The 11212-nt window shown below is 39.9% G+C and overlaps 1 long non-coding RNA gene across 1 annotated transcript; it reads right to left on the reverse strand.

Moving 5' to 3' along the window:
* Window positions 1–806: 806 nt before the first annotated feature.
* On the reverse strand, window positions 807–8099 carry LOC145347593 (uncharacterized). The gene is made up of 3 exons (XR_013887834.1): window positions 8014–8099; window positions 5498–5630; window positions 807–1175 (listed from the first exon to the last, which is right to left on the reverse strand). It is a non-coding gene; the product is annotated as an uncharacterized LOC145347593 (long non-coding RNA).
* Between the last annotated feature and the right edge of the window lie 3113 nt (window positions 8100–11212).

The following is an 11212-nucleotide window of genomic DNA, read 5'->3' on the forward strand; positions in this document are numbered from 1 at the left end:
TCGGACATTCTCTCTTCCACCTTCTTCCTTCGGGAAAAAGATACAAAAGTCTGAGGTCACGTATCAACCAACTCAAGCACAGCTTGAAGTCTGACTGCTGTCAGACTTTTGAATGGACTTACCTTGCATTAAGTTGACCTTTCTCTACACCCTAGCTATGACTGTAACACTACATTCGCACTCTCTCATTACCTTCTCTATGAACGGTATGTTTGTCTGTATAGCGCACAAAAAATAATACTTTTCACTGTATGTTAATACGTAACACTAATAAATCAAATAAAATACTATGCGACTGAAGAAAATTCTCCTCATATCAATCTCAGATGTCCTTATTCTAAGATTGTGACCTTTAGTTCTAACCAACCATTAGATAACTACACCACTGAGGTTAATCTTCACTGTTGTGATGCAAGCATCTATTTTAAGACAATATCCGGTAAGGGAGGAATGTTGGTCAGCACAATTGTATTTTGTTATGGTTCAACAAGTTCCACAATCTCCTGGGGCTTGGGTGGGCATCAAACCACCCTGCAACCTGTCCAACATTTCCTATTGCTTTTCAACAACACTGGAAAATGTGCAAACTACAGAGACCAGACTCCAATAAGGAATAAATGAATAGTTTGCTGACCGCTCAGTTCAGACATCGATGTGGGGGCAGTGGAATTTCTACCCGAAAAAGATTAAGGAGAGTATAAAAGGAAATTTTAAATGAGAAAAATATAAAATTAATCTTCCTTTTACTCATTCAACCCTGCAAACAAATAATTTGCATTTATGTCAAAATTACCAAGAATACGAAAACATGTAATATCTGACTTTTTGTTACAAAGGAGGCAGAAGTACAATTTGTAAGTTGTTGGAAAAAAACAGACATGACATTGAAAACATACCAGAGATGCCAACCTTAATTCCAATTTTGTCAGTTACATTTCCAAGTGCTTTAATCTATAAATTGCTACATTTCAAAAAGCAATTCATCCTTGAATTTGATTAAATTACATGCTGTATTATTGGAGCATTATTTGTCATCTTATGTTTTGTTTTATAGATACTGATGTGTGAAATCCCAGCATCCTGCCAACCAGTGGTTCGTAGGCTTCCATCCTGCTTGGTGTCTTCATCTTGAAGATACTGGCTGACACAACATTTCAGCATTGTTGAGATGTTTCCTAGAAGGGGCGGCATGGTGGCATAGTGGTTAGCACTGCAGCCTCACAGCACCAGAGGCCCGGGTTTGATTTCTGTCTCAGCTCACTGTCTGTGCGGAGTCTGTACATTCTCCCCGTGTCTGCAATGGTTTCCTCTGGGTGCTCCATTCCCTCCCACAGTGTGCTGGTTAGGTGCATTGGTCATGCTAAATTCTCCCTCAGCGTACCTGAACAGGCACCGGCGTGTGGTGATTAGGGGATTCTCACAATAACATAATTGTAGTGTTAATGAAAGCCTACTTGTGACTAAAAAAACTTTAAGTCAAGGCCTCTGTCTGCTTGTTCCATTGATCACCTAAGTAGATTGAAAAGATGCAATGACACTGCATAAAAGGGAATAGGAAAGTAACCTTGGAAACTTGGCCAACATTCCTCAATGACATCATCAAAAGACAAATTGATTGGTTATCCATTCCAGTACTATTTTTGGAATGTTGCTGGCACAAGTTGCAATCTTATGTAACTACATACAACAGTTAAAAGTGTCCTGTCTGCCTGTTCAAGTGGATATTTAAGATCCCATGGCAACTACTCGACAGAGAGCAGAGTCATCCTCTTGATGTCCTGGCCAACGTTTGTCTCTCAACCAATATCATGAGAACAGATGACTGGTCACTTATCTCATTGCTTTTTTTAGGACGTTGCCATTTACAAACTGTATGCTGCATTTGCCCATCATTACAACAGTAATTATGCTTCAAAAGTAATTTATGGATCCCGAAAGCTGTGAAATACTCTGGGAATATGGAAAAAGCTACACAAGAGCATATTTCATGCCAAATGCTTCTCCAGCATTAAACCCTCTGAGAACTCTGTGCTCTTCCAATTCTGGCCTTTTCTCTATCCCAAATCATCTTTGATGGTTATGCCTTCAGCTGCTAGGGCCAAACTTATAACATTCCCTTCCTAAATTTCACTGCCTCACTACTCCTCTCATTTCTCTTCGGCCATTCCCTAAAATCTATCTCTTTGAGGAAACTTTTGGTCACCCAACCTGATACCTCTTTTTGTGGCTCAATATAAAATGATGTCCAATAACACTCTTGTGAAGTGCCTTGGGAGGGGCTTAATCTGTAAAAGGTGCTATATAAATGAAAGTTGTCATTGTTCTTCTTGGTGACACCGAGAAATATTTTGTTTATGTAAAAGTGAAGAGAGACATTGAACGCCAATGCATAATGTAGATGCAAATGTTAGTAGGTCCGAATAAGTATAACTAGCAGTATAAGCTTGCAAACAGATGAATTTTCATTTATATTAACATCGAATGCAATTCTCATGATGGAAGATACTTGATAATATTTACATCTAATATGTAAATTAGCAGGTAAAACACGTGGAGTTATGCATCTGGCAACTCAATTTCAGCGACACCACAGACGGTCCATTCTTTGTTTTGTAAATTAATGCAAAGGCAGAGATAATTGCATTTTGACATTTGCAAAAGAATGATACAATACTTTCCATTGTGCTACAGATGATCCATGAGCACTGCCACAAGGGCTCTGCTAATGATGTCTTGCCGATGGGTGCATGTCACATCTCCTATCAGTCACACTATTCTGATTAGACATGGAAGTGGTGCTACCCTGATGAACTATAAGTGACATGCTGGAAGCTGGCCAGCATCGGTAACACTGTCTCCCAGCTCGAATTAGTACCTTCAGGTGAGGAGAACTTTGGAGAGGAAAGTTACTTTGAAGTACTTTCTCCTTTATAGTTTCATAGGATTTACAGGACACCAAAAGAGCTTCTACACCCAGAATATGACTTGTAGCTAGAAAGGCAATAATGGAGATTGAGGATCTATTTGAGCTTTTTTTGAATATTAGAAAAAAGTCTAGAAAGCGACAAGAAGAGAAAAGTGACCTTTACAAAGGAAGATACAATTATAATTAGGAACATAGGAATTAGAAGCAGAAATAGGCAAATTCAGCCCTTCAAGCCTGCTCTGCTGTTCAATCAGACCATAGCTGATCTCTCCCTGGTCTCAAATCCACTTCACCTCTTGTTCCCCATATCTCCTTATTCTTTTTTTAAATAGTTTTCCTGGGATAATACGCTCAAAAACTTTGCTTAGCTTGGTTCACAATGGAAGACCAATATATTTTTTTAAATATTTTGAGACCCAAACATGATATATACAAAATTAAACTCTTGAATTTAGCCTGCATCCAACACACACCAGATTTTGGCAGCTTAATGATAGCCCCAGTAACCTGGATTTGCCTATTAAGGGTAGTGCTCTTTAAAGGAAATGCTGGATTGTTGGTGATTCTTCTCAACTGAGCTACAAATGACCCATGAGCATCGCCACAGAAGATCAGCAAACAATACATTCATGTCTTGGCGACATTTTCAATCATTCAATTCGTTTTCAATCATTTACGCTGTTCTTCATTAAACTAAATTTACAATGACTGTTTCCTGGGAAACGTTTAAGTTAAACACTTCAGGCACAAAGCAAATACTCAATTTTATCCTCTAGTTACAAATGTGGACTTATTGATTTTCCTATGTTCCACTTGTCATGATGTACACCACCTCTGTTATTGAAAGTAAAGATTTTATATTTTCCACTTTAAAAATATTTATACATTTAATGCTCTGATATACAGAACTATGAGATGAAAATATATTTTACACCGGAACATTTGACACTTAGCAAGCAACAATGAAGCATTTATTCGTATATTTTATTTGCGTGTGCTGGTGCAACAGCAACAACAACTTGCATTTATATAGCACCCTTAATGTAATAAAATATTCAAATGTGATCCTTGTCAGACAAAATGTGACACTGAACCACACAATGAAATATTTAAATAAAAGCAAAATGCTGCAGATGCTGATATTTGAAATAAAAACAGAAAATACTGGATAAACACAGCAAGTCAGGAAGCATCTGTGGAGAGAGAAACAGAGTTTGCGGTCGGAATTTTACCGGCACGCCCACCCCGATTCCGGGGGTGGGCAAAGCTTGGACAACGGCCTTCTCCGTTGGCCTCGGCCGGGATCGTATGAACCTCGGGTGGATGTGCCGGTAAAATTCTGCCCTACGTGTTGAGTTCATATGACCATGACCATATGAAATATTTAGACAGGTGACCCAATGCTTGGTCAAAGATCTGGAGGAGCATTTTAAAGAAGGGGTGAGTGACAGAGAGGCTCAGGGAAAAAATTCCAGAACCTGTGACCTAGAATAACGAAGTCATGGACACCAAGATCATCAATAGGAAATCATAGATGCACAAACCTAAGAGGCTCAGCAACACATGTAAGTTGTTTTTTGTTGCTATGGGTTAAAAAAAGTAGAATTTGTAAATGAGCATGAAAGACTGGTAACAAACTGTGGTAGGAAAATAACTTTGGTCTATATATGGTTACCATATATAGAGTGAAGAGCTCCAGAAAGAGGTGGGAGGTCACTGAACGCACTCAGACTGAAAAAAACATTAAATGAGGGAAGTTGCGTTAAGCATTCAGTCTATTGTAAATATTAAATGTAATTTTAAACATAATGAATATTGAAAGAAACTATTTTGGTTTGCACCTTACGCATTGTCAACATTGAAAGGTCATTTAATGCATGTTCTAAATTTTATGAGTTATATTCTATTTTTGCAAAAACAAATCAGGCCAAAATTTTGAAGACTTTTTTTAGCTTACTAATTTAATAGTTCGAAAGTATGGGAACAGTATGATCTTGCAATTGAGCCTGTCAATAGATGACCTTTATGAAGGTTAGTTTGTCAGGTACTGGGACCCAATAAAATGCAGTTCCGTTGGTCACTAATAATGGGTGATGCACTCCCTGTAGATTTTAAGCCAACAGTTTAAGATAAAGCCTTGTCTTATAAAGATTTTGCACAATAAAATTTCACCTAAAATATTTACATTAACAAAACTAATTGTTACCTAATAGCTGCCAACCCTGCAACACTTAAATAACTCCCCCAGTTCTTCCAGGCAGAGTTTCCAGGATTTTTAAAAAATTATAGTCCTTTAGCCATAATACATGCTCATTAGTTTGTAATTACATTTTGGATGAGTTCATGGAGGCAAAAAAAAACTGCATTATTTATCAGTAGATGCTGTTAGCTCCTCCTGGATAGATGTAGTGGCATGCTGTGGTTGTCATTCGTCATCTATAACTATCTTGTGACTGCCCAGAAATGCCCACGTAAGAGAGAAAACCTAACTACCAAAGGATTTAAAAAGCCCATGAGGTTTTATGAGTGTATGGCACAGTTACAATAAAACCAATTTTATGCTGGTTGTACCTTTTTTCTGACAATTGTTGTCTTCCTCTCATTTTCTGCTGAATTCTTTGTTTCCGAATTCTGAATCCAGGTGCCCTCCAATAACTCATCCAAGTGGTTATCTTTCTTAAATGATTTGCAAGAATGACCATTCCTGGAAGATTGTTCAGAGAAGACAACATAAATGAGTTGATCCTCTCCTTATGAAACTAACACTAATATACATACAATTCCTAGAGAAATACTAGATAGCAATCAATAACATCAATTTATGTAATGCTTTTAACATAATAAATCATCTCAAGGTGCTTCATGCTGAGATTAGCTGTAATATATCTACAGCCACCTTACTTAAAATCCCATCTTTTTCATAAATGGGCGGCACGGTAGCCCAGCAGTTAGCACTGCTGCTTCACAGCTCCAGGAACCTGGGTTTGATTCCTGGCTTGGGTCACTGTCTGTGTGGAGTTTGCACATTCTCCTCGTGTCTGTGTGGGTTTCCTCCGGGTACTCTGGTTTCCTCCCACAGTCCAACGATGTGCGGGTTAGGTTAATTAACCATGCTTAAAAAAACTGCCCCTTAATGTCCTGAGATGCATAGATTAGAGGGATTAGTGGGTAAATATGTAGGGATAAGGGGGTAGGACCTGAGTGGGATTGTGGTCTGTGCAGACTCGATGGGCCAAATAGTCTCTTTCTGCACTGTGGGGATTCTGTTCTATGATTTCTATAAATTAGGGATCGGATGTGGGGCTTTCCTAGTCTCTAAGATTCACCTAATCATCACTTAGATCCACTCAGTCATGGTTGGAAATTGGAAATTAATTGTTTGAATACTTTAATACAAAAGTCCAGTAGGACTAGGGGGCACAGCCTCAAGATAAAGGGGAGGCGGTTTAGAACGGAGTTGAGGAGGAACTTCTTCACTCAAAGGGTGGTGAATCTCTGGAATTCTCTGCCCGTTGAAGTAGTGGAGGCTGCCTCACTAAATATTTTTAAGAAGCGGGTTGATGGGTTCTTGATAAGAGAGGGGATTAAGGGTTATGGGGAGAGGGCGGGAAAGTGGAACTGAGCCACGACAGATCAGCCATGATCTTATTGAATGGCGGGGCAGGCTCGAAGGGCTAGATGGCCTACTCCTGCTCCTATTTCTTATGTTCTTATACACAAAGTTAATTAACACTGAGACTGCCCTGATCAAGGTCCCAAATAAAATTTCCTCAGCCTGTGAGCATGGTGCAATATCACTCCTTGTCCTTTCCTAGCCTCTTGCAACATCTGACATAGTTGATCATGCTTTCCCCAACCTGCACCATCTCTTTCCATTTTTCAGCTCATTGGAATTGCAAGTGTCTGCGTCCAATCCCAGATATTCAGATGGAAACAATACATCCCCAGAAATGCCTTCCTCCTCTGCGCTGGTCTATTCTTGGAGCCCTCCTTTTCTTTGTCTGCACATTGCTACTTATTACCATCATGCAGTGGCACAGTGCTCGCTTTCACATGTATGCCAACTACACCCAATCCAACCTGTTGCCTACTTTTCTCAACCCATAATAATTTCCATTCCGCCAGATTAGTTGTCTGATATTACACACTATGCCTTAGAATGTACAGTATAGAAACATGCCATTCAGTCTACCTGGTCTATGCCAACATCTCAACCCTCTCAAAATATTTTTCCATTTTTTTTCTCTGTCATGTGTTTTTCTGGCTTCCCCTTTAATGCATCTATACTGGTTGACTCATCTACTCCTGTGGTAGCAAGTTCCACATTCTAACCACTCTTTGGGTAAAGAAATGTCATCTGGATTCACTGTAGGATTGTTGCTGATTGTTAAACAGATACGAATGACTTGCAATTTTGTTCCTCTTAGCGTTAAGAAGACTACTGCCATTGTTCTTAGCACCTGCCACAAACTCTGCTCCTTTGACACCTTCCCCCATGGCCTGTCACTCAAGTTAAATAAGAAACCTCCATGTTATCTCTGCAACCTTTCTTAACCTTATCCTCCGGCACTCTTTAGTCATTTGGTCATTGGGGCGGCACAATGGCACAGTGGTTAGCACTGCTGCTTCATGGGCCAGGGATGGGGTTTTATTCCAGCCATGGGTGATTGTATGGAGTTTGTACATTCTCTCTGTGTCTGCACGGGGTTCCTTCGGGTGCTCTGGTTTCCTTCCACAGTCCAAAGACGTGCAGTTTAGGTGGATTGGCCATGCTAAATTGCCCCTTAGTATTCAAGATGTGCTGGTTAGGTGTATTGACCATGATCGTTGTGCTGGGTTATGGGGTTAGGATGTGGGATTGGCCTAGATAGGGTGCTCCTTCGGAAGATTGGTGCATACTCAATGGGGCGAATGGCCTCTTCCACACTGTAGGAATTCTATGATTCAGTAATTTGGTCTTAACCTTGTGCGTCTCTCCTTTATTTTGCATGATGATTAGTGGCAGAGCTTTTAATGCATAAGCCTTGCCCTTTGCTGCCTGAACACGTCCCCCGACCCCCTTCTCCATTAAACATCTTAAAACTAACCTTCTTGCCAAGTTGTAAACTTTCTCCTGTCCTTGACATTCCATTTCTCTTGACATGCCTTGGTATATTTTGTACTTTAAAGGCACTATTAAAAAAAGTGTAAATTGTTCTATTTACTGGTTTATCTCAGTTCATTTTGTGCTTTTATTCAACCAGGCAGAAGCAGATGTGTTCTGGTGAATCTCCTCAGCAGTGACAATTGAGAATATTGTCTGCATCATCCGCTCATTATGTCACTGAAGAGGACAATTTTGCATGAAATGCCTTCTTTCAGACAGTCTTTTGATAGCAGTCTGAAAGCACAGAACAAGTCAAGACTATCGACTTAAATCAGTAATGGCAGAGAAAAAAATACAAATTTGACTGTTTATAATATTTAGACATATAACACCATGTATTAATTCAGGAAATCACTTTTTTTGAAACACCAGTTAGATTTTATTTTGACATATAAAGATATGAAGATTTGATCTGGTGACAAGGAATGGTTTTGGGTGGGGAATGGAGTTTCTGCCTTTTGTTTGGTTACGATTATGTTTACCTATTTTACCTATCCTCCTGGAGCTTTGCCAGTCTTCCATTGAAGTTACAGAGTGACTTGAGCATAACCCCTAAGGTATTTACAGATGCTGACTGTTGTATTTCCAGAATTTCCTGTTTTCAATTCACATCTTCAGCAATTATGGTTTTCCTTCCTAATTCATCAACTGCACCCATAGGTGCACCAGAATTTAGCCAAGTTTTATTTCTTCTTGTACCAGGTATCTAAAATTAAACTCACGCATTAAAGAACTGGTGTTGTTAAAATGCTAATATTTCTATTACAATAAATAACTCCATCAAAATTATTAGTGCTAACTGCAATTTATTTGGTTGCACTCTCAACTCTTGAGTCAGAATGTTGTGGGTTCAACTCCCACTCCAGGGCATCAGTACAAGAGTCAAAACTGACACACAAAGAACAATGAACAGTACAACAAAGGAAGAGGCCCTTCGGCCCAACAAGCCTGCACTGACACATGATGTCTTTCTAAACTAAAGACTTGTTGTCTCTATGTGATATGCATCTCTCTATTCCCGGCCTATTCGTGTATCTGTCAAGATGCCTCTTAAATTTGGCTATTGTATCTGCTTCTACCACGTCCTCTGACAGTGCAATCCAGGCACTTACCACCTACCCACTGTGCAAAAAACTCACACATGCCTCTCACATCCCCTTTTAACTTTCCCCCTTTTACCTTAAACCTATTTCCCACAGTGAAGTACTGAAGGTGTACGAGTGTCATCTTTCTTATGAGGTGTTTAAATGAGATCATGTTGGTCCTATCAACTGGACTGAAAAGATCCCATGCTGTTCCCCCTAAGCTTTCACCCAATGAAAGGTCCTTGTCCAGACTGCACAGAAGTTGCCCTGTTTAGGTTACTTAGGCACATGCAAAAACTTTAAAGGACCTACACAGTTACAATAATCAGTTACACACTACAAAATACAATTAGAGGGGATGTTGATGGAGTGATAGTATTTCGAAGATGACAGTGTCCCAGCTAATATTTATCCCTCAGTCTACATAAATGTAATTGTTAGTGTCACAAGTAGGCTTACATTAACACCACAATGAAGTTACTGTAAAAATTCTCTAGTCACCACACTCCCACACCGGGGCCTGTCCACCCTGACTGTCTGCCCCTCTACCGTGGCTACGTTCACGGCCAGGTGTCCCTGGAGAGGGAGCATGCGGTGTTCACGGGCGCAGTCGACACCTTCTGTGCCCGCTGGGCATCGCAGGGGCTGGTGTGTGTTATAGACCCTTACGATCACATTTTGATTTAATGTTTTAAGTTTCCTTTGGATTTTGGTTTCTGTTCGAGAAAAAAAACATAAATGTAATTGTTAGTGTCACAAGTAGGCTTACATTAACACTGCAATGAAGTTACTGTAAAAATTCTCTAGTCACCACACTCCCACACCGGGGGCTGTCCATCCTGACTGTCTGCCCCTCTACTGTGGCTACGTTCATGGCCAGGTGTCCCTGGGGAGGGAGCATGCGGTGTCCACGGGCGCAGTTGATGTCTTCCGTGCCCGTTGGGCACTGCATGGGCTGGGGTGCATTATTGACCCTAATAATCACATTTTAATTTGACAAATTTTATGTTTCCTTTGTACTTTGATTTTGTTCGGGCTGTTCCCCTTCCTTTTGGGGAGCTGCCCCTTTTACTTTGTCCTGATTGAACTTGAGTTTGTTTATTTGGTTTGACCTTAAAAGAGGCCCACACCTGTTTGGGTGCACATCAGGAAAGAAACCTGGTCATTAATTGTTGCTTGTTGGGGCTTGCTGCATCCAAGTTGGCTGTCTTGTTTGCCCACATGACAACAGTGACTAAACTTGAAAATGTGCTTAAATTGGTTGTCAAGTTTAATTGAGTGTGACCAGGCACTATATAAATGCAACGTCCCAGGAGCCATTTTGTCATTCCTTGGCAAAGGTGACACAAGTTAAATGGGGGAGTTTGCAGATGTGCAGTACTATTGTCAAAAGTAAAGATTAAGTCGCAGAAGTTTACCCAGCCTTTGTTGGGTTGACACAACATTTCTATAAAACTCAGACGAAAATTTTAAAAGTGGTGTTTTGTTTTTAAAAGGGGGAGCAAACAGAAATATAACTGGTGGTCTGTTTAAAAAGTGTGGGAAGAGGGAATCAAAAAAAACTGAGTTTAGTTTTAAAAAGGGGGGAAGCAAACACTGATAATATAGTTGATGGCAAGTTAATGCTTGGGAAGAGGTAATTAAAAAAACAGGAGCTTTTGCTTTAAAAGGGGGGAAAACAGATAAAGCTGGTGGTCTGTTGAAATATGGTGGGAAAAGGGAATTTTAAAAAAACAATAGCTTTGTTTTGAAAGGGGGTAGGCAAACATAAGGGCATAATTGAGGGTTAGTTGAAATGTGTTGGGAAGAGGGAATTTAGAAAAAGGAATAGTTTTGTTTTTTCCAAAAAAAATGGGAGAAGCAAATATAGAGATATGGCTAGTAGTCTGTAGAAACGTGTTGGGAAGGAGCAATTAAAAAACCAAGGAGTTTGTTTTAAAAGGGGGAGGGGGAAAGCAAACACAAGGACACCACCAACTGTTTTGTATCAAAATGGGGGGGAAGCAAATATAAAACTGGTTAGTTGAAATGTGTTGGGAAGAGAGGATTAATGAA

This window comes from Carcharhinus amblyrhynchos, chromosome 9, assembly GCF_965287045.1.
Source record: "Carcharhinus amblyrhynchos chromosome 9, sCarAmb.v2.hapA, whole genome shotgun sequence".
NCBI classification, from domain to species: Eukaryota; Metazoa; Chordata; class Chondrichthyes; order Carcharhiniformes; family Carcharhinidae; genus Carcharhinus; species Carcharhinus amblyrhynchos.